The sequence below is a fragment of the Peromyscus eremicus genome, chromosome 2 (genome assembly GCF_949786415.1).
Source record: "Peromyscus eremicus chromosome 2, PerEre_H2_v1, whole genome shotgun sequence".
NCBI lineage: Eukaryota > Metazoa > Chordata > Mammalia > Rodentia > Cricetidae > Peromyscus > Peromyscus eremicus.
The window spans coordinates 30034157-30059341 of NC_081417.1; positions in this window are offsets into that span (position 1 = coordinate 30034157).

Sequence of the window (25185 nt, forward strand, 5' to 3'; positions counted from 1 at the left end):
ATAAAATCAGAAATGAAAACGGAGACATAACAACTAACACTGAGAAATCCAGAGAAGAATCATCAGGTTATACTTCAAAAACTTGTATTCCACAAAATTGGAAAATCTAAAAGAAATGGATAATTTTCTGGATATGTACCACATACCAAAGTTAAATAAAAACCAGATAAATTATTTAAATAGATCAACAACCCCTAAGGAAATAGAAACAGTCATTAAAAGTTTCCCAACCACAAAAAGCCCAGGAGCAGATGGTTTCGGTGCAGAATTCTACCAGACCTTCAAAGAAGAGATAATACCAATACTCTTTAAATTGTTCCACACAATAGAAACAGAAGAAAAGTTACCAAACTCCTTCTATGAGGCTACAATTACTCTTATTCCAAAGCCAAACAAAGATGCAACAAAGAAAGAAAATTACAGACCAATCTCCCTCATGAACATTGATGCAAAAATACTCAGTAAAATACTGGCAAACAAACTCCAAGAACACATCAAAACAATTATCCACCATGATCAAGCAGGCTTCATCCCAGGGATGCAAGGATTGTTCAACATACGAAAGTCTGTCAATGTAATGCACTATATAAACAAACTGAAAGAAAAAAAAAACATGATTATCTCACTAGATGCAGAAAAGGCATTTGACAAAATCCAACACCCCTTCATGATAAAGGTCTTGGAGCGATCAGGAATACAGGGAGGATACCTAAACATAATAAAGGCAATTTATGGAAAGCCAACAGCCAACATCAAATTAAATGGAGAGAAACTCAAAGCAATTCCACTAAAATCAGGAACAAGACAAGGCTGTCCGCTTTCCCCATACTTATTCAATATAGTACTTGAAGTTCTAGCCAGAGCAATAAGACAACATAAGGAGATCAAAGGGATACAAATTGGAAAGGAAGAAGTCAAGCTTTCATTATTTGCAGATGGCATGATAGTATACATAAATGACCCCAAAAATTCAACCAAGGAACTCATCCAGCTCATAAACACCTTCTGCAATGTAGCAGGATACAAGATTAACTAAAAAAAATCAGTAACCCTCCTATATAAAAATGACAAACAGGCTGAGAAGGAAATAAGAGATACATCACCCTTTACAATAGGCACAAACAATAAAAAATACTTTGGGGTAACTCTAACTAAGCAAGTGAAGGACCTGTATGACAAGAACTTTAAGTCCCTGAAAAATGAAATTGAAGAAGATGTCAGAAAATGGAAAGATCTTCCATGTTCATGGATAGGTAGGATTAACATAGTAAAAATGACAATCTTACCAAAAGCAATCTACAGATTCAGTGCAATCCCCATCAAAATACCAACACAATTCCTGATAGACCTGGAGAGAACAATACTCAACTTCATATGGAAAAACAAAAAACCCAGGATAGCCAAAATTATCCTGTATAATAAAACAACCTCTGGAGGCATCACAATCCCTGACTTCAAGCTCTACTATAGAGCTACAGTAATAAAAATAGCTTGGTACTGGCATAAAAACTGACATGTGGACCAATGGAACTGAACTGAAGACCCTGACACTAATCTGCACATCTATGAACATATGATTTTTGACAAAGAAGCCAAAACTGTACAATGGAAAAAAGAAAGCATCTTCAACAAATGGTGCTGGCATAACTGGATGTCAACTTGTAGAAGACTACAAATAGATCCATATCTGTCACCGTGCACAAAACTTAAGTCCAAGTGGATCAAAGATCTCAACATAAATCCAGTCAATCTGAACCTGATAGAAGAGAAAGTAGGAAATAGTCTTGAACCCATTGGCACCAGAGATCACTTCCTAAATATAACGTCAGTAGCACAGACACTGAGAGAAACAATTAATAAATGGGACCTCTTGAAACTGAGAAGCTTTTGTAGGGCAAAGGACACGATCAACAAGACAAAGTGACAGCCTACAGAATGGGAAAAGATCTTCACCAAGCCCACATCTGACAGAGGGCTGATATCCAGAATATATAAAGAACTCAAGAAATTAGACATCAAAATGCCCAACAGTCCAATTAAGAAATGGGCTATAGAACTAAACAGAGAATTCTCAACAAAAGCAGCTCAAATGGCTGAAAGACATTTAAGGAATTGCTCAACATCCTTAATCATCAGTGAAATGCAAATCAAAATGACTCTGAGATACCACCTTACACCCGTTAGAATGGCTAAGATCAAAAACACTGAAGACAGCTTGTGCTGGTTATGACCCTAACTGTCATAATAGAACTCTCATCCAGTGACTAATGGAAGTAGATGAAGAGATCCATGGCCAAGCCCCAGGTGGAGCTCCAGGAGTCCAGTTGGCGAGAGAGAGATAGAGGAGGGATTATATGAGTAAGAAATATTGAGACCATGATTGGAAAAAGCAGAGGGACAAATAGCCAAACTAGTGGAAACACATGAACTATGAACCAGTAGCTGAGGAGCCCCCATGGAACTGGATCAGGCCCTCTGGATAAGTGAGACAGTTGATTAGCTTGAACTATCTAGGAGGCCCCCAGGCAGTGGGACCAGGATCTGTCCTTAGTGCATGAGCTGGCTTCTTGGAACCTAGGGCCTATGCTGAGACACTTTGCTCAGCCTAGGTAAAGGGAGGAGGAGACTGGACCTGCCTCAACTGAATCTACCAGGCTGAGCTTAATCCCCAGGGAAGACCTTGCCTTGGAGGAGGGAGGAATGGGGAGTGGATGGGGGGGGGGAGGTTGGGGGGTGGGAGGAGAGAGGACAGGGGAATCGGTGGTTGATATGTAAAATTAAATTAATTATATAATAAAATAATAATTAAAAATATAAACTAATGGCATCTTAGCAGGTATATTATAAAAAAGTTAGAAATTAAATTTGATATTAATTAATCTGTAAATAAGTAATATTAAAATATGTGACAGAGTTTTGTCCATGATATTTTGTAAAAAATGAATTTTTATTTCACTAGTATATAGTGCTGAGGAAATGGTGTTTGTTAAATTTGGGCACAGTCTAATCTTTTAAGTAGTACATAATTGGAAAGACAGAAGATGGCTAAAAGTACAGCTAAATGCAAGGAATTCCATAGTAGGGATATTTGTAATATAGATAAATAGTGCTATATTCTTCATGCATCATCACTTCCTGAAATATTTAAGTATTAGTTGGGAATATTTGGAAGAATTAATTATATCATGAACGATTCATGTAAGAACAAATTATGAAGGATTTTGGAGATTGTTTTAAAATAGAAACTATTTATGAGAGCACTTTCAGTGGAATTCTGAAATATGTGTTTCCAACCACAAATGTGTGTAGTATCTGGTTTGTACAATCCAGGAAAACTTCAGGGAAAAACGGAATGATGAGGTTATTCACCATTTAAAATTGCTAGGGCATCTGCAATATTTTCATGTAGATATAAATAATTGACTATGAACTACTCACAGACATAGCTTACCTGAATTACATCATGTTTGACAACTTAAGCTACCTAGCTACCTTCATTATCACTGACCTTACTGTGTAGGAATCTACCTAACCTTGATGGAAATGGTCTAATAATTTAAAATTGAAATGGACTCTTCCAAGTTCAGAAACTAGGACTTTGTAGTTACCTAGGCATCTATTATAGTTTATTATATGTGTTATATACTATATAATTTATTTATGTACTTATGCTTTCATTTTTTTAAATTTTTTTTATTTTGCAATACAATTCAGTTCTACATATCAGCCACGGATTCCCTTGTTCTTCCCCCTCCGGCCCCCCTCACCTTCCCCCCAGCTCACCCCCCATTCCCACCTCCTCCAGGGCAAAGCCTCCCCCAGGGACTGAGATCAACCTGGTAGACTCAGTCCAGGCAGGTCCAGTCCCCTCCTCCCAGGTGGAGACAAGCCATTCTGCATAGGCCCCAGGTTTCAAACAGCCAACTCATGCAATGAGCACAGGACCCGGTCCCACTACCTGGATGCCTCCCAAACATATCAAGCCAATCAATTGTCTCACCCATTCAGAGGGCCTGATCCAGTTGGTGACACCTCAGCCGTTGGTTCATATTTCATGTGTTTCCGTTTGTTTGGCTATTTGTCCCTGTGCTTTATCCAACCTTGGTCTCAACAATTCTCGCTCATATAAACCCTCCTCATTCTCGCTAATTGGACTCCCAGAGATCCACCTGGGGCCTAGACATGGATCTCTGAATCCAGATCCCTGAGTAGTTGGATGAGGTTTCTAGCATGACAATTAGGGTGTTTGGCCATCCCATCACCAGAGTAGGTCAGTTCGGGCTGTATCTCAACCATTGCCAGCAGTCTGTTGTGGGGGCATCTTTGTGGATTTCTGTGGGCCTCTCTAGCACTTTGCTTCTTCCTATTCTCATGTGGTCTTCATTTACCATGGTCTCCTATTCCTTGTTCTCCCTCTCTGTTGTTGATCCAGCTGGGATCTCCTGCTCCCCCAAGCTCTCTTTCCCTCGACCCTCACCCTTCACTACTCCCACTCATGTCCAGACTGTTCATGTAGATCTCATTCCATATCTCTGTCATTGGACGATCCCCATGTCTTCCTTGGGGTCCTGTTTTCCAGTTAGCCTCCCTGGTGATGTGAGTATCAGTCCAGTCATCCTTGTTCTACATCTAGTATCCTGCTACGAGTGAGTACCTACCATGTTTGTCTTTCTGAGTCTGGGTTAACTCATTCAGGATGATTTTTTCTAGATCCATCCATTTGCCTGCAAACCTCATGATGTCATTGTTTTTCTGTGCTGAGTAGTATTCCATTGTGTATATGTACCACATTTTGTTTATCCATTCTTCAGTTGAAGGGCATCTAGGTTGTTTCCATGTTCTGGCTATTATAAACAATGCTGATATGAACATAGCTGAACAAGTGCTCTTGTGGTGTGGTTGAGCATTCCTTGGGTATATCCCCAAGAGTGGTATAGCTGGGTCTTGGGGGAGATGGATTCCCAATTTTCTAAGAAAGTGCCATATTGATTTCCAAAGTGGTTGTACAAGCTTGCATTCCCACCAGCAGTGGAGGAGAGTTCCCCTAGCTCCATATCCTCTCCAGCATAAGGTGTCTTCAGTGTTTTTGATCTTAGCCATTCTGACAGGCATAAGGTGGTATCTCAGAGTTGTTTTGATTTGCATTTTCCTGATGAATAGGGATGTTGAGCAATTCCTTAAATGTCTTTCAGCCATTTGAGTTTCCTCTGTTGAGAATTCTCTCTTTAGTTCTATAGCCCATTTCTTAATTGGACTGTTGGGCATTTTGATGTCTAATTTCTTGAGTTCCTTATATATTCTGGATATCAGTCCTCTGTCAGATGTGGGGTTGGTGAAGATCTTTTCCCATTCTGTAGGCTGTCAATTTGCCTTGTTAACCATATCCTTTGCTCTACAAAAGCTTCTCAGTTTCAAGTGGTCCCATTGATTGATTGTTTCTCTCAGTGTCTGTGCTACTGGTGTTCTATTTAGGAAGTAGTCTCCTATGCCAATGCATTCAAGACTACTTTCTACTTTCTCTTCTAGCAGGTTCAGAGTAGCTGGATTTATGTTGAGGTCCTTGATCCACTTGGACTTGAGTTTTGTGCACGGTGATAGATATGGATCTATTTGTAACCTTCTACATGTTGATATCCAGTTTTGCCAGAACCATTTGTTGAAGATGCTTTCTTTTTTCCATTGTGCACTTTTGGCTTCTTTGTCAAAAATTATATATTCATAGGTGTGCGGATTAATGTCAGGGTCTTCAATTCAATTCCATTGGTCCACATATCGGTTTTTATGCCAGTACCAAGCTGTTTTCATTACTGTATCTCTATAGTAGAGCTTGAAGTCAGGGATTGTGATGCCTCCAGAGGTTGTGTTATTGTACAGGATTCTTTTGGCTATCCTGGGTTTTTTTGTTTTTCCATATGAAGTTGAGTATTATTCTTTCCAGGTCTGTGAAGAATTGTGTTGGTATTTTGATGGGGATTGCATTGAATCTGTAGATTGCTTTTGGTAAGATTGCCATTTTTACTATGTTAGTCCTGCCTATCCATGAACATGGGAAATCTTTCCATTTTCTGACATCTTCTTCAATTTCTTTTTTCAGGGACTTAATGTTCTTGTCATATAGGTCCTTCACTTGCTTGGTTAGTGTTACCCCAAGGCATTTTATGTCATTTGTGGCTATAGTGAAGGGTGATGTATCTCTGATTTCCTTCTCTGCTTCTTTGTCCATTGTATATAGGAGGGCTACTGATTTTTTTGAGTTGATCTTCTATCCTGCTGTGTTGCTGAAGGTGTTTATAAGCTGTATCAGTTCCTTGGTGGAATCTTTGGGGTCGCTCAAGTATACTATCATGTCATCTGCAAATAAGGAAAGCTTGACTTCTTCCTTTCCAATTTGTATCCCCTTAATCTCCTTATGTTGTCTTATTGCTCTGGCTAGAACTTCAAGTACTATATTGAATAAGTATGGGGAGAGCGGACAGCCTTGCCTCATTCCTGATTTTAGTGGAATTGCTTTGAGTTTCTCTCCATTTAATTTGATGTTGGCTGTTGGCTTGCTGTAAATTGCCTTTATTATGTTTAGGTATGTTCCCTGTATTCCTGATCCCTCCAAGACCTTTATCATGAAGGGGTGTTGGATTTTGTCAAATGCCTTTTCTGCTTCTAGTGAGATGATCATGTGGTTTTTTTCTTGAGTTTGTTTATATGGTGTATTACATTGACAGACTTTCGTATGTTGAACCACCCTTGCATCCCTGGGATGAAGCCTACTTGATCATGGTGGATAATTGTTTTGATGTGTTCTTGGAGTCTGTTTGCCAGTATTTTATTGAGTATTTTTGCATCAATGTTCATGAGTGTGATCAGTCTGTAGTTCTCTTTCTTTGTTGTATCCTTGTTTGGTTTAGGAATCAGGGTAATTGTAGCCTCATAGAAGGAGTTTGGTAACTTTTCTTCTGTTTCTGTTGTGTGGAACAATTTAGAGAGTATTGGTATTAACTCTTCTTTGAACATCTGGTAGAAGTCTGCGCTGAAACTATCTGGTCCTGGGCTTTTTTTGTTTGGGATACTTTTAATGACTGTTTCTATTTCGTTAGGGGTTATTGGGCTATTTAAATAGTTTATCTGGTCTTGATTTAACTTAGGTATGTGGTACCTATCCAGAAAGTTATCCATTTCTTTTAGGTTTTCCAGTTTTGTGGAATAGAAGTTTTTGAAGTATGACCTGATGATTCTCTGGATTTCCTCAGTGTCTGTTGTTATGTCCCCCTTTTCATTTCTGATTTTGTTGATTTGGATGCTCTCTCTCTGTCTTTTGGTTAGTTTGGATAAGAGATTGTCTATCTTGTTGATTTTCTCAAAGCACCAACTCTTTGTTTCATTAATTTTTTGTATTGTTCTCTTTTTTTCTATTTTATTGATTTCAGCTCTCACTTTGATAATTTCCTGGCATCTGTTTTTCCTAGGAGACTTTGCTTCTTCATGTTCTAGAGCTTTCAGGTATGCTGTTAAGTCACTAGTGTGAGATTTCTCCAACTTATTTATGTGGGCATTTAGTGCTATGAATTTCCCTCTTAGTACTGTTTTTATAGTGTCCCATAGGTTTGGATATGTGGTGTCTTCATTTTCGTTGATCTCTAGGAAGTCTTTAATTTCTTTCTTATTTCTTCTTTAACCCATTGGTGATTCAGTTGGGTATTATTCAGTTTCCATGAGATTGTAGGTTTTCTGTAGTTTTTGTTGTTGTTGAAATCCAACTTTAGACCATGGTGGTCTGATAGAACACAGGAGGTTATTCCAATTGTTTTGTATCTGTTTAGATTTGTTTTGTGGCCAAGTATATGGTCGATTTTAGAGAAGGTTCCATGGGGTGCTGAGAAGGTATATTCTTTTTTGTTAGGATAGAATGTTCTGTGATATCGATTAAGTCCATTTGAGTCATGACATCAGTTAAATCCTTTATCTCTCTGTTAAGTTTCAATTTGGGAGATCTGTCCAGTGGTGAAAGTGGGTTGTTGAGGTCTCCCACTATTAATGTGTGGGGTTTTATATGTGATTTAAGCTTTAGCAATGTTTCTTTTACATATGTGGGTGCCCTTGTGTTTGGGGCATAAATGTTCAGAATTGAGACTTCATCTTGGTGGATCTTTCCTGTGATGAGTATGTAATGCCCTTCTTGATCTCTTTTGATTGATTTTAGTTTGAAGTCTATTTTGCTGGATATCAGGATGGCTACACCTGCTTGTTTCTTAAGACCATTTGATTGGAAAGTCTTTTCCCAGCGTTTTACTTTTAGGTAGTGTCTATCTTTGAATTTGAGATGTGCTTCCTGTATGCAGCAGAAAGATGAGTCCTGCTTTCGTATCCATTCTGTAAGCCTATGTCTTTTTATAGGTGAATTAAGTCCATTGATATTGAGAGATATTAATGACCAGTGATTGTTCATTCCTGTTATCTTTTGGTGGTAGTGTGTGTGTACTTCTCTTCATTGGGATTTACTGCTGTGGCTTTATCTATTGCCTGTGTTTTTGAGGGTGTATCTGACTTCCTTAGGTTGGAATTTTCCTTCTAGTGCTTTCTGTAGGGCTGGGTTTGTGGATAAATATTGTTTAAATCTGGCTTTGTCATGGAATGTCTTGTTCACTCCATCTATGATGATTGAAAGTTTTGCTGGGTATATTAGTCTAGGCTGACATCCATGGTCTCTTAGTGTCTGCATTACATCTGTCCAGGTCCTTCTGGCTTTCAAAGTCTCCATTGAGAAATCAGGTGTTATTCTGATGGGTTTGCCTTTATAAGTCACTTGGCCTTTTTCCTTTGCTGCTCTTAATATTCTTTCTTTATTCTGTACGTTTAGTTGTTTAATTATTACATGGTGAGGGGACTTTTTTGGGGGGTCTAGTCTGTTTGGTGTTCTATAGGCTTCTTGTATCTTCATAGGCATTTCCTTCTTTAAGTTGGGAAAGTTTTCTTCTATGATCTTGTTGAATATATTTTCTGTGCCCTTGAGTTGGTATTCTTCTCCTTCTTCTACCCCTATTATTCATAGGTTTGGTCTTTTCATGGTGTCCCAAATTTCTTGGACATTTTGGTTCATGACTTTGTTGGCTTTAGTGTTTTCTTTGACTGATGAATCTATTTCTTCTACTGTATCTTCAATTCTAGAGATCCTCTCTTCTATCTCTTGCATTCTGTTGATTATACTTGCATCTGAAGTTCCCAATTGTTTACTCAGATTTTCCATTTCCAGCATTCCCTCTGTTTGTGTCTTCTTCATTTTTTCTATTTCGCTTTTCAGGTCTTGGACTGTTTCCTTCATTTGTTTCATTGATTTTTCTTGATTTTCTGTCAGTACTTTATCGTTTTCTTCCAGGAGTTTATTGATTTCTTCTAATTTGTTTGCCCTTTCCTCTAGTTGTTTACAGCTTTCTTCCTATTTTTTTGTCTTTTCCTCTACACAAGCCTCTAGCTTCTTCATGATGTCATTCATAAGGTTGTTTTCTTCTGCTTCTTCCAATTTCTGGTGTTAAGGTCTAGGTGTTGGAGGAGGGCTAGGGTCTGGTGATGGTGTATTGCTATTTCTTTTATTCTATGTGTTTCTGCCTTGATGTCTGCCCATCTCCTTGTGGTTTGTTCTTGGCCTTATCCTCACACTTGGTTCAGACAGAGCTGACAGATTCAGGAAGTCTCTCTCTTTTGTCCAGATGGGAGCTCTCTTGTCCAAATGGGAAGTCCGGGGCAGGATGGGAGCTCTTCTCTCTCTCTCTCTCTCTCTCTCTCTCTCTCTCTCTCTCTCTCTCCTCAAGAAGGGAAGTCCAGGGCAGGATGGGAGCTGGGGGCTGGCCTCTAAGTCTTGGGAAGTGGCTGGGGTCTGGGAGGATGGTCATGGGGGCAGGCCGGGTCTGCCAGGGGTCTTGGAGAAAGGGATCCTTCCCGGTGGGAGTAGAGGGGAACCTGCCCGGTGGCCAGACCCTGGGGCCAAGTTGGGCAGGTCTTCCCCGGAGTGGCTGGTGCCCAGGGATGGGGTCCAGGCCCAGCTAGGGCACTCACCTGTGCTCCAGAAGGGAAGTCTGGGGCAGGATAGGAGCTGGGAGCCAGCCTCTAAGTCTCAGGAAGAGGCTGGGGGCTCCAGCGGATGGGCATGGGGGCAGGGCGTGGAGACTGCAGGGTCTGCCAGGGGTCTTGGAGAAGGGGATCCTTCCCGGTGGGGCTAGAAGGGAACCTGCCCGGTTGCCAGAACCTGGGGCCAAGTTGGGCAGGTCTTCCCCGGAGTGGCTGGTGCCCAGGGATGGGGTCCAGGCCCAGCTAGGGCACTTACCTGTGCTCCACAAGGGAAGTCCAGGGCAAGATGGGAGCTGGGGGCCAGCCTCTCTATGCTTTCATTTTTATCTGACTAAAATGAAACATGAATAAGTGATATCATAATGATGCATTGATATAAAATTTATTTTCTCAAGAAACATTGGATTTGAGAACTGAAGACAACTCTCCATTTTTAAAATACATAGAAAAGAAGGAGTATACTCTATTCCTTTTAGACTCACAGTGAACTCATGATATTATAAATTTAAAATTAATCTCTATTTTATTTTGTATTCTATGGAATGGAGCATAAACTTTATCTTACTTGTTTAATGAGGATTGATTGGTGTATTAAGTGTGGTGGTTTGGATGAAAATGATTGAATTAATGAAATGAAAAGAAAATATTTTTTAATGCTAGGTCCTGAGTTGATAGAACTGTTTGGGAAGGAGTAAGAGGTATGGCCTTGTTGGAGGAGGTGTGTAGACGAAATTCTAAATGGTCTTATTAAATAAGAAACACAGAGCCAAATACAGAGTTAAAAGCCCAAGAGATCCAAGCACTTGCAAAGAGCCAAGACTACCTTATCTTATCACTCGCTGCCATCCTTCCCCTGAGAGAGAGAGAGACCTTCCTGTGTGTCTTGTGTTTTATTGCTTTCCTGTTCTGCCTTCTCATTGGCTCTAAGCCCAGCCACAAGACTTCCTCGTCACTGCCTGTCTATACGGACCTCCTGGTCTCTATGGTTGATACTGGGATTAAAGACTCAAGGGTCACAGTGCTTGACTGTGTCCTTGACCACAGAGACTCTGCCTGCCATGTGATCGAATTAAAGGAGTGGGCTACCACCACCTGACTTCTATTCCTGGCTCACTAATGACCTCTGATCTCCAGGCAAACTTTATTTATTAACATACAAATAAAATTCAGCACAATTAAAATATCACCACAAAGGTGTGTCACTGTGGGTGGCATTTGAGGTTCCATTCCTAGTGTCTTTCTCTGAGTCATGCTCTAGATTAAGGTGTGAGCTCTTAGCTACTGCTCCAGCACCATGCTTTCCTGCCTGTGGCTACGCTCTCCATCATTATGGTCCTGAATACTAACCCTTTGAAATTGTAAGCCCCAAATAAACTTTTTCTTTAAAAAAATTGAAATAGAGACGTTAAACAAGATTGTCTTACTTTTTACATTTAATTTTTACATGGGGAGATTTGGGATCAAGAGTTAGTACCATGAAAATATTAAAACAAATCTAATAGCAAAGTTAAAGTGTAATATCATTAAATAAATCAATGTTAACTCTCATTTTACTTGAAGTACAAATTTATTACCTGAAAAGAGGCTTGAATGAAGTGAAAGTGGTTGTCTTTGTGATTTTCAGTGAGGGACTCTCTGTAACTCAATGCTTCTCACTAAATGTTAGGCTACCTGGATCAGGGACCTTGTTGTATATCCATGTCATTATGGCAGAGGAGAACCTCTTTGTATACCCTCCTTTCGGCTTTCCACAGTATTAGCCTTTCTATATCACAGAACATGCATTTTAGCTTTTATTATATACTCTGCTTTTTCAGACAACATTCTATTTTTGTGGAACACATTAATAATTAATATTTAGATACACACACTGCATATCAAATATCAGCAAACATATTCATTATTGAAACTTTAATCTTTCATACTTGCTATCCCTTTTGTAGGAAATGCTGTCTTACTATCTTATCTTTTCAACTTACCTAATGATCCCAAACATGCTGTGATGACTATTCTGGGTTGACAACCTCACATACCTGGGAAGGGGGGACTTCAAGTGAGGCACTGCCTCCATCACACTGGCTTATGGATATGTCTGTGGGTCCTTTTCTTGATTGGTAATTGATGGAGGAGGGCCCGGCTCACCTTAGTGTCGTTCCTGGGTAGGTGGTATTGATTGTATAAGAATGCAAGCCGAGCAAAGTAAGCTAGTGTGTATAGTTCCCTTAAGATCTTTGAGCTCTGCCTCCACATTGCTCTGAGATCCTGCCTTGGCTTCTCTAGTTGATAGACTATAAATTCTAAGATGAAATAAACCTTTCTTCTTCCAGGTTGCTTTTGGCCAGTTTTTTATCATGATGACATAAAACAAACTAAGACACATGCCTTCTTAGGTGAGGTTATGTTATATTTGACATGCACATCTTCATCTTACAGAAGAGGAAATATCCCTCTGTTACATGGTCTCCAGTGTCCTGTATGTATTTGCTAGAATTTATTATACATCAGATGTAAGCTGTAGAAGAAGATGGAAAATTCTTGGTTTGTATCACCAGTACTTAACACAATGTCTGGGGATTATTACATTCTCTTTCTGAATTTAATGATTAGTGTGAAGTAAGTTAATATATTCATTAATGACAGATAGAGGCATATATATATGTGTGTGTTATGTATACAGCATAGTAATATTATATATGTTCCATATATATAATATAGCATAGTGAATAATACACAAATATATGCTAGAGCAGAATGCTATACTCTGATTTACACTGGGGTATTCCAAAAAACAACCCCTAAGCACAAAGTTACCTTGGCATAAAGGACATTGTTTTCTGTACTAATGTTCAGAGGATGTGCTAAAACTTAACTCTGCATCCAGGTAAATTTCTGCCATCTGAACCTTCAGAAAGTACTAGAAAAATTTCATAATTTCATGTAGGATTTATTGTTAGTATGAAATGATTTACATAATATATTAAAGTGAACACTGTTTTAAGTATATCTGCTCCTTTAGTTTTAAGCCTGCTTCTCTGAAGGGGACAGAACATGTTAATAATTAAATGGCTTCTTCTATTATGCTGACCAACTATACCCAGTAAGTAAAATAATTGTATTATACTTTTCAACACTTTGTTTCATAGCTTTAGATATTGTCTGTTCTCATGATTAATAATTTTTGTTGGTCAAGTTTAATTATGTTATGCAGAAAAGATTAGATATTTATGTTCAATAAGAATCAATACAATGACTACAAGCTTAATTTTAATATCATTGATAAAAGTGTTTGTTATTTTAAACTTAAGTAATTCTTTACACATAAATCAGAGTGATCAAAGTAAATTAGTAGATGTTACCCCAACTGATGTACTTTTACGTCTGGATTCACACTTAAATTGCTGATTGGCGGATTATACCTTAATAAGAAATATAGAAATGCAGGAAAGCTAATTGGTGTTTATGTTTCCTCCTGTTTTAGAGCCGTACCATGTCACCCAAGAAAGTATATTTGTAATCTCTAAATATTCAATTTTACTCATATTTTAAGCATTCATGTCTCTTAAGTTATGAATATTTTTCTCTCAGCTCACAAACATATAGAAATCACTTATAGGACTTAGATTTTTGTGTACTAATTATATCATCTGCTTCGTTTTTCTGATTCTGTTGTGTTTCACCTTTTAAGTATTTTATTTTTTTTACTTATATCCTTTGTAATTTTATTTCACATGTAAAACTAACATGTAAATTTAAATATATTTTATTTTTAAATCTTATTCTGGAATATAGTTAAGAAACAATTTGATCATTTTGAGGCTTACTTTTGTCAACCAAAATAGAACTTAAAGAGAATTGGACTCTAGTTCTAACACTAGACATATGAATACCTCTCCTAACTGGTGGGGCATGTATTACATTATAGCAAATTATATTTGCATGCTTTTTAAATGAAGCATTTATAAAAATTTCTCCCAGTAATTGAAGTACTTAACTTTTTCAAATTTTTCACCCATATGAAATCCATTTTAGTAGTAAAAACAAGGAAACTGCCAATGTCTTTTATGGATTAACAGTCTGTTCTAGTTTTAACACCAATATTTTTCTGAATTATTTGTAAACTTCATGCTACTGGCTTTTAGAGTTTTTCATTGTCACTCGCAGTTTTATAGTGCCCATCGCCAGTCACAAGCTAGTCCAATCAATGTCTGAAAGCCTTGGATTAGGATGTCTTATCCCTTTAATTGTTAAAGAGAAGAGTATACCACCAGGTCATATTTTTCAATCTTAACAAGAAGCTAATTGTAGTTTAATACCAAATAAAGAGTTCCAAATTTTTTCTATCATCAATCACTGATTATTGGCATTCCTCTCCACACTTGGGTTCTCTAGATAATGCCTCCTTAGTACTAAGTATTTATAATAAGTAAAGCTTCAAACATTGTTTCCTGACAAAAATATATTTCTAATTCTGATTATAAAGGCAATCCTATTGTATGAGAGTTCTTATTATTCTCTTTTATTGCATATTGATTCCTCTACTTTTTCAAGAGTTAAAAAAATATATTTTGGCAGTTCCAACTGTAAATGGACATTTCCTGTCCCAACCGCCCAGTCCCAAATAACTGACTCAGAGGTTGAATATGAATGATAAATACTCGGTTGATGCTCAGCTTGCTACTAGCTAACTCTTACACTTAAATTAATCCATATTTCTATTTATGCTTTGACACGTGGCTCATGGCTTCTTACCTCATTTTTTTACATGTCCTCTTTGCTCAGCAGCTGGCTGACGTCTCCTGATTCTGCTCTCCTTCTTCCCGTCATTCTCAGTTTGGCTCCCACCTAACTTCTTGCCCAGCTACCAGCCTATCAGCTTTTCATTAACCAATGAGAGTAATGTATTTTCATAGTGTAAAAAAAGGATTGTTCTACAGAAGCCAACAACAGAAATGAAATGAAAACCACCTTTGTGCCACAGAATTTATGTCATATTATCAATGTTTCATTTTGTTTGTTGAAAACTCTACCAGAGATGACTAAAATTTTACCTTCAAGATCATTAGAAGGAAAGCGAGGAACTCAGATTTGATTAAAATAGTTATTAAACTCAGTAAATTGGAACTTTAATGGTGATTACTCACCAAATCACTGTTACTTTCATCACTGTAAGTGGAGATTTAAGATCAAGGACTAAATAGACTTATTTTTGTAACACAGCACAATGTTTGCCAAGAAGCAAATTTTCAAACGTTTGTCCAGTAGATGAAAAGAATATGTGATCATCAGAACTTAAACTTATCTCTTTAATCCTAAGAGAAAAATCATACAAATTTAAAGCAAACTTCTAAAAGTGGACACTGGCATTTATTTTTTCATCTGAGACAAATGAGCCTTAAAATTCCTCCCACTACACATTTTAATGTGCCATGACAACCTTTTACATCTTATCACTCCCAAGACGTGATTAAATATTTGGGATGATCAATTCTCTTATCAAAATTATAGATTTTTAGAATATACTAACAAATAACATACTGGCAAATAGTAACAATTCTTGTGTCAATTGCTGTGGGATATCTTTCTGTTTGCTGTGAATGTGTTGCTCTGATTGGTTGATAAATAAAGCTGCATTGGCCTATGCCAGGGCAGGATGGAGCCAGGTGGGAAAGTCCAAGAGAGATAGTGAGAGGAGAAAGGAGAGTGGGGGGAGACACCAAACTGCTGTCCAAGAAGCAACATGTAATGGGACACAGACAGATAAAGCCACGGAACATGTGGAGATACATAGATTAATAATTATGGATTGAGTAAAGTTATAAGAGCTAGCTATCAATAAGCCTGATCCACAGGCCATATAATTTACGATTAATATTAAGCCTCTAAGTGATTATTTTATAAGCGGCCGTAGGACTACTGGACTGGGCAGGACTGGAGAAACTTCTGGATATAGTCAATTTATTGTGATTTTGATCAAATGTTCACATAAATATTTTCAAGAATGATAACCAATCTAATAACATATTTTTTTTCTAAAATACTGTATAAAGCATCTCTTGACCTACTAAGAAAGTTTTATAGCAACTAGTACCAGGAAGATGGTAGACATAACTATAATTGTTTATTAATTTAATTCCAAAGTAAATAGGTTGCAGCATATACAATAGATTAGGAAGTGAATTCACAAGTATAGACTCACCTACATGGTTATAAATGTGCAATGTCTATAATCAAAACTCTCTCTTTCACACACACACACACACACACACACACACACACACACACACGTTAGTTCTCTAGAGAAGAAGAATGTGTTCTACATCTTTGCCTATGGAAAAGAACAAACAATCTTGTTTCACAGAGAGTTTGCCTCCTTGCTATCTCATAGTTGGAGCCTGTTCCTATTCTATCTGTATATCAGAGAAGAACAGAGAAGGTGCCTGTGTGCTATGTTGATAGTCACTGTAAACAAATATTTATACAGTTGAGATCAGAGATAGAAAATGTCAGCACCAAATCCACCCATGATGGCACATATACCAGACAGATGACAAAGTCTGGCTCAGCTTATAAAGGCTTGTGAAATACTTGAATCATATTTTGCAACCCTTGAAAGAATTCAAGTTGGAGATTAGCAGAAACCAGGCTCAGTTCTGTCCATAATCCCTTTTATCTGTCTTCTAGCCAACAAAATGAAAACTTTAAAGCCCAAGTGACAAATAGAGTGTGAAGGACCTTCTACTGCATTTAAGAAAAAGATTGAGACTGCTGTGTGGGTTGAAAATGGTTTCTTGTACTATTTTTACCTTTCTGTCAGTTGTAGCAATATGAAATAAAGCCCTACTTGGTAATTTTTGCTGGGCTCATTTGTAGATGTAACATCAGTAAATTAACTACTCTAATAATATTCTGGTGATATAAAATGAAAACTTGTTTATGGAAGGTAAATTAATGTGAAAGCAAATGACTGTATTATCCAGAAGCTTATCAAATTACTGACAATTGAGCACATTAAGGTAGGAAAATCTCTAGGGACAATCCTTATTGAAGTAAAACTGTAGTGTGTTGGAAAACGGAAGACAGCCAAGCAGTGAAGTGTAAAGTGTAAGGCATTTCTGGGCAGGTAGTACACCAGCAGCTGCATGGAGAAATGTGCTGATCATAGATGTGAGCTTTGTTCTCCTCTAACTGTGCTGTTTCGAGAGAGATGAGCAGAATGCCAGTTAAATGACTCATGGACTCAGAACATTTAAATTCATGCTTTGAAAAATGGAGAAAGCTGAGGCATCAAGTCAGTAAGATAGACCCAACATACATTGTAAATTCCACTTCCTACTCTTAAACAAATAGTCACAGGAAGTAAAATGTAACAACAGATAGAAAGCGTATGAGGAGAGGTAAGTTCCTCAACTTAAAGTGTGGGGAGGGGAGATATGTAATCTAGAATTTAAAGAGATCATATTTGACATTAAAAACAAAACATAAAAATCCAAGAGGTGATTAAATATTGTCACCATTATAATTGTTTACTAAGACTGAACTTCCACTATCTACTGATGTTTCATAACAAACAAAATACCTACTGAAAGATAAAAATAATATTTTCCAGTGTACTGAGGAAGTATAACTGCCTAAATTAAAGTTGTATATTTTCTTAAAATTCCTTCAAGAACAGATAAATGAAGTCTTTTTTTTTCAGGGAGTGGCAAACAGGAATCATCACATATGACTCTCAGTTCTGTGGCTTCCGCTACTTAAGTCATCTAAGAAACATTAAGGGTATTTTGATACTTGAAACAACACTAATAATTTTGAAACTTCTAACACATGATTTAGCCAGGATTGGGCCTATTATATAATGTTCAGGAGGAAAGTAAACATAGAATGACCCATAGTAGACAGGACATGAATCAGGAAATTGCCAACTTGGGGTAACATTCAATAGCAAAAGGGTAGAAAATAATGATGCTAAATAAGGAGTGAGTAAAAACAAGGAGAACTAAAACACTTAAAAAGCTGCAAGATTAGGAATCAAATTTCACATGCTTTCTGGGTCTGAATATTGTAAAGAAAAAGATAAAAGAATGATTAATTTTACACTCTATGAAATCAGGAGTGCATAGAAAAAGTAGATCATAGATAGAAATTAAGTTCTCATTCTCCTGCAGAGAGTTAGAGTGATGAAACAAATCAAATGATTTAAACACACAAAGCAAGTGTATCAATAGATGTCAATAACCAGTACATTTATTCAGATTGGTTTTTCTTAGTACATTGTCAAGGTGTTTTATGGAATTATATTCTTGGCATGGCGTTGTGTACAGGCATGTTAACACTAAAATCAACTGAAGGTTCAAAGCAACTGTATATAGTTCAAAGATTCAGTTCAACAAGCTCTAATATTAAAGCAAGGATTGGGACTGGAATTATTCAGATTAAGACAACAATGCCTGTTCCTTAAGAACATGGGAAATGTGGAGGGAAACAGAAGGGGCAGAAGGAGAAACAGGATGAGAAGTCACCTTATGAGTTTCCCTCTCATATGTTGTACAGATAGATACACAGGCTTACAGTCAAAAATCAAACAATAAAACTGGCCTAGAAGTGGGATCTATGGACTTGGTTTTAGTGATGGGATATGGAAATAATGCTTCCTTGTGTGCTTTTCATTGTAAAGTGGAAATAATGTTCCTTTCCCTGTGGATTTCTGTACCATCAATTGCAGTGATTGCACTGAAGTGACTTAAAGTTTCATCCATCGTGTTACCTGGGTTCACTAACAGTTTTCAGTGCTTTTCTGCTGCGGGATGTCTATCTGTAGGCTGTGAATATGTGTTGCTCTGATTGGTTTCTCACATCAGGATTCAGTCATAAAACTGCAAGCAATATGAGCATTTACTCCGAAATCTAAATTGTCTAATGAATACCTTCCTGTGTCTATCCGTTCTTCAGTTAGAATCTAGAAATGAGGATGGTTGTTATGGGTTAGTTAATAAGCCACTGACTTTTCTGTAACATATAGCTTACTTTTCTTTACATGATTTTTTCTTTACTTAAAAATATTTTAAATTTTAATTAATGGTGACAATACTCACAATTACCTTGAAAATTCTTACTAAATTTTTATACATTATATGGTTTTGACCATATTTTATACTTTACAAGTGCTTTGAACAAATAAAATGAATTTTAAGTCATCTCAATGCAGATTATATTTTATAACTTTCAACTAAAAATGAGATTTTTGTTTTTATCCTCCCTAAAAACAATGTTGCCTTTACAATACCAAAATAAATGTATTAAAATTAATCATAGCATTATTAATTTCCATATTGGTTAAAAAAATCTCCTATTTTTGTTAGCTAGTATAGAGCAAAATAGATATTGAAAGCCAATTTAAAGTTTAGAAAATAAAACCATGTTCCATAGTTAGAGAAGAAAAGAGGTTATTCATTATTGAAGTTAAATAATGTGCAAGATATGTAAAAAAGTATACACAAAAAGTAAGTTATACCACCCATAATTGTGCTATTTTTAGCTAGTTAAAATCAGACATCATAACAAATATTCAACAAGTTATATGTGACGCATTTGAGATTATAATTTTAAAAATAATTTGGATTCTTATAAAATTCGCCAAATGAGCATGAAAGCTTAAGGAAAGCATGAACTTGATCTTCGGTATTGAAAGCTTTCAAATTAGTCACACACACACAAAAAAAATAAAAATAAATAAAAAATAAAAAAATTAGTCACACAAATATACTACCTCCAAAATTAAAAATATTTTAAATTTTACAATACATATTTTATCATTTTGGTTTTATTTCTTTCTAAGTTTCAAAAAAAGATGAAATGATATGAATAAAAACTATAAAGATACATGCTTTTGCAAATAAGCAAGAAAAACAATTTTTATTTTCTGTGACTTTTTTCAAATTACTTTCTAAGGATGTTTCTTCCAGAGATGTGCCCCATTATTCATTTTTATTTATTTTTATGTTTTATTAAGTAATTTTTTAAATTAATTTTACATACCAGTCATAGATCCCCCTGTTTTCATTCTCCACCCCTGCTGCATTCTCCCCCAACCCACCCCCTGTTCCCTCTACCAACAAGGCAAGGTCTCCCATGGAGAGTTCACAGAGCCTGGTTCTTTCATTAGAGGCAAGTCCCACAACGCACCTCCTAACCCACATCAAGGCTATGCAAGGTGTTCCGTCGTAGGTAGTGGGTTCCAAAAGGCCAACTCATGCACCACGAATGGATCCTGATCCTACTGCCAGGGGCCCTTTTAAGCAGATCAAGCTACACAACTTTCTTGCTTATGCAGAGGGCCTAGTCCAGTCCCATGGAGGCTCCACAGCTGTTGGTCTAAAGCTCATGAGTCAGTGAGTACCCTAACTGTCATCATAGAGCCTTCTTCCAGTAACTGATGAAAGTAGATGCAGAGATCCATAGCCAAGCACCAAACATAGCTCCAGGAGTCCAATCGAAGAGAGAGAAGAGGGTTTCTATGAGCAAGGGGCATCAAGATCATGATGGAGAAACCCGCAGAGACAATCCAACCAAACTAGTGGAAACTCATGAACATTATTCACTTTTCAATGCACAGTGGTCAGTCTTGAAATCACATAACTACCATCAACAAAAAAAGGCACATACATTTGTATTCATATATATCTGTTCATACTCATACAATCTCATGTAACAATAACATCGAAGAAAAAGAGACTATCAACATAAGGGTGGGGGAACATGGAAGGAGTTTGAGGGAGGGCACTAGGAGGGGCTGGTGAGAGGAAAGGCATGGGGAAAGTGATGCAATTCTATTTCAATTACAATTTATTAAAATTAAAAATAAAAGACTGAATAATTACTCTTAGGAAACAATATATTCTACATCATCCTAATTATAAAAAAAATTCATGTATATTCAGTCAAGATTATTGAGGGATACTCCTAATATAGGATTTTAAAATCAAATGGATGCTAGGTTCCTTCTTGTTACTGCTTTTGATTATTCACCTATTCAACATTATATCATTTGTAGAATTCAAAGGAGCCTATATTTCCCTCTGCTGACTATTTAGAAACTATGTGTCTTGACACACTGAGGATAAAAAGCAGTGAATCAAATTCCAGGTTTTTTTTTTTTTCTGCCCCAGCTTCCTCCTTGATCCCTGAGATTCAGGTGCAGGTGTTATAGATGTATCAGCTGGGACTGGGGACCATATGGTCACTTTTTCTCGGCACTTTGATTGGTTGTGTGTTTCTTTAATGGTTTCTATCTGTTGCAAGATGTTTCTTTGAGGAGGAGTGAAACATATACTCATCTACTGGTTATTCAGAAACAGTAGTTAGCCCAGACACTATATACATACAAATTATATCTGTAGACTGAGCAGGTTGTATTTATATATTTAGGAATATATATACACACAGGCAATAGAAGTTATGAATTTGAGAGAGAAGAAGGGAAATATTTGAAGGAGTAAAGGGAAATCAGAAAACTATGTAATTACATTTTAATTAAAAATACAACATTTTAAATTAAAAACATATTAAGGTGTAGCCAAACTGGTAAGGAGAATGCAGAAGTGCAAATGGTTTACTAGAGAAAGAGACAAAATAAAGTCTTACTGTTTTTTTTATTAAGTCATCCCCACAATCAACAAAAATAATGAAATAATTTCCTTTTCCAGTAGAATTTGTGTTTAAATGTACCATTACGCTTTTCCTAATATCCCTTACAAATGTAACCTTTTTCAACAAGAAAATAGTCTGGAATGGCAGCAGTAAAAGAAAGCACTAGTGTAACAGAACTGCTAGTGACGAAGATTATGAGTTCATAGGAGCAACGTAGGAAAATAAAAAGAAACAGGAGAAGGGATTAAAATTAATGTTCTATTGTTACCATGATTAATCTATTTTAGTAAGAAGCACCCATTCATTCTAATATTTTTATTTGAAATTGTATGTTAAATATTGAAATTACAAAAGCACCAATAATTTGATTCATTCAGAAATTTAGAAAATTGGGTCAGCACTGTAGATCTTTTTGTTGGAAACAAAATAGGTAAAACCATCTAAGTCATTAATTATTCTTTGTCAACAAGGTGAACAGAAATTTTATTATGTACAGGTCAGTTGTGGGCCAGAGGCTATGTATTATTTTCATCAATGACTTGGATGATAGGAATGTCTGTGAACTTAGTAATTTACAGTTCTCTTTCATTGGAAAGCCTGATTAACACTTTGAATGTCAAGATCAGAACTCAGCATGACCATGATATGACCTCAACAAATTGGAGAAGTGTTTTAAGCAGCACAGCTCAATAAAGCCACGACAGATACAGTTGTTAAGAAAATTGGGAGGGAAATGAAAATTATAATAATGTAGCAGACATCATAATGTTGTGAATGTGGAATGTGTTTGGCAAATCAGGATTATAAAATATGATAGAATAACCAATATTGAAATGGTTTGACTAAAAAAATTAAATACTAACTTTTTTGTTTGTTTTCTCTTGGTCTCTCTCCACAGCATAGCACTATTTCCTTCCTTCCTTCCTTCCTTCCTTCCTTCCTTCCTTCCTTCCTTCCTTCCTTCCTTCATTCCTTCCTCCCTTTCTTTGTTCCTTCCTTCTTTCATTTCTTTCCCCCTTCTCCTCTTCCTCCTCCTTCTTCTCCTCTTCCCATTACCCACCTCATGACAGAGTCATACTAAGTGACTTAGGCATCCTTAAAATTACTATAGTCCAAGTTGACACCAAAATTTTGATCTTCTGCCTTAATCTCCAGAGTGCTAAAATTAGAAGTCTAAATCTCCATGCCTTATATATTATCAAATATTCATACATATTATCAATTTTGAATATCCATATTATGTGTTACATATTCCTGTGGATAAAACTAAGCATGAGATATATTAACAAGGAAAATATAACTGTAAATTTAAATGCTGATAATTTTTTAGTGTATCTTAAGTTGTAATGGCCTTTATGCCAAGGCAAATTTGTGCTTAGGCTCTATTTTTCAGAATACCCCAGTGAGTATCAGAGTATACCATTCTGTAATAGCCTATGTGTCCTTCATCCTCTATGCTGTATACATATCATTTTCTATATATCTCTATAAATACCTATCTATCTGTATGTCCACCTTCCTATGTGTCTACCTAGTCCTTAGAAGACTGTTTCCTTAAAAGAATATATTACATATAATGACCACATATTTTTGATAGTTGACAAAATAATTTATATTAATTATAGTGTCATTTATCTAAAATATGAGAAAAGAACCAAATATTAGATATATTGTCAGACATTTTGCTTTTAGCAGTTTTTAGAAGAGAGCTTAATTGTTTCATTACATTTTTTAAAATTTCTGGTTTTTATGGAATAGAATGCCAAATCTGTTAAGTCTAAATGACTTATTTCTGAAAACACTGTATTCTCGTCTATACGAAGAGTACTGTAATTAATAAAGGCTGAACAATTATATGTTACTATAATCACTTATTTTATAATTCCATACATGCAAATATAGAAATATACTATAATTAATTATTATTGATTCTAAGTATGATTGTTACACAAAATTTTCTTTCCAAGAGAGTGAAACTGCCAGTTTTATGTTCATCTTATTCAGGGAATAAGAAACAAAGTCTATTCCATTTCATACAGATTTCTAATGTAGGAGGTATATTGGATAAAATGGCTTTGGGCTTTTCTAAGATTATCTTGAGACTTGTTCCAGGTTCCATTCAGTTCTTGAAGAGGAATCCATTATGCATGTTTATCTAACATTATAATCATCTGACAACGACTATCTTAATAAGACTGTAAAATTTAATATAACTGAGCATGTGAAGAAGCTTAGGTATTGTTCATTGTTCATTTAATCAACTTGATTTGATTAAATCACTAATGTCTGTTACCTAAAAAGAAATTGAATCCCTAAAAACAGTGATGAGGTTCAGATACTCCATTTGATTTTAATGCTCTAAGTGCTAACACTTCTGTGGACAATGCATACTCTTTTTTTATCATTTCCTTCATTTCTTTCAAGATTACCACTTGATGCAATATTATAGAAAACTATACTTATTTGTTTAAATATTTTATGTAAGCAAGAGTTTTTACTGTGAACCAAGTACAATATCAACATCATTTTCCCCCAGCAACATAGGAATAATCATATGCAGTGATATATTGTGTACCATAATAAAATTTGCCTAAAGATCAGAGAACAGAACAAGCCACTAGATTAAACATAGATACCAGGCAGTGGTGGCACACACCTATAATCCTAGCACTCGGGGAGGCAGAGATCTGTGTGGATTTCTGTTAGTTCAAAGCTACGCTGGATTACATGAGATCGATTCACTCTAGGAGAGAAACAGAGCCAGGCAGTGGTGAGACACACCTCTAATCCCAGTACTTTGGAATCATACACCTTTAATCCCAGCACTAAGAAGGAAGTGATATGGCTGGGCAGAGAAAGGTATATAAGTCGTGAAGAGTCATACTCACATGCTGCCCTGAGTATGTGAGCATTGTGTTCCTGCCAACTAGCAGTATTTTACTTTTCTTTCCTCTTTTTAGAAAAGTTTTTTAATGCAGCTTTTCTTTTTTATTAATTTATTTAAATTTATTCATTTATTTTACATCTTGACTGCAGTCTTCCCACACCAATCCACTCCTCCTTCATAATTGCTCAGAAAGGGGCAGGCATCCTATAGGCTTTAGCAAAGCATGGCATACCAAGCTTCTGTAAGACCAAGCACCTCCCCCTGTATTCAAATTGGGCAAGGCAATCCAGCATGGAGAATAAATTCCCAAGAGCCAAACAAAGCACCAGGGACAGGCTCTGCTCCCTTTACCAGGAGTCCCTCATACAGATAAAGCTACACAACCATCACATATATGCAGAGGGCCTAGGAAGGTTCCATACTGGCCTCCTGGTTGTTGCTTCAGATTCTGTAAATTCTCACGAGCCAGACTACTAGTTTCTGTGGGTTTTCCTGTGATGTTCTTGACCCCCATTTCCTACAATCCCTCCTTCCTCTTCTCACGACTCCCTGAACTTGGCACAATGATTGTCCTTGGGTCTTTAAATCTGACTCCA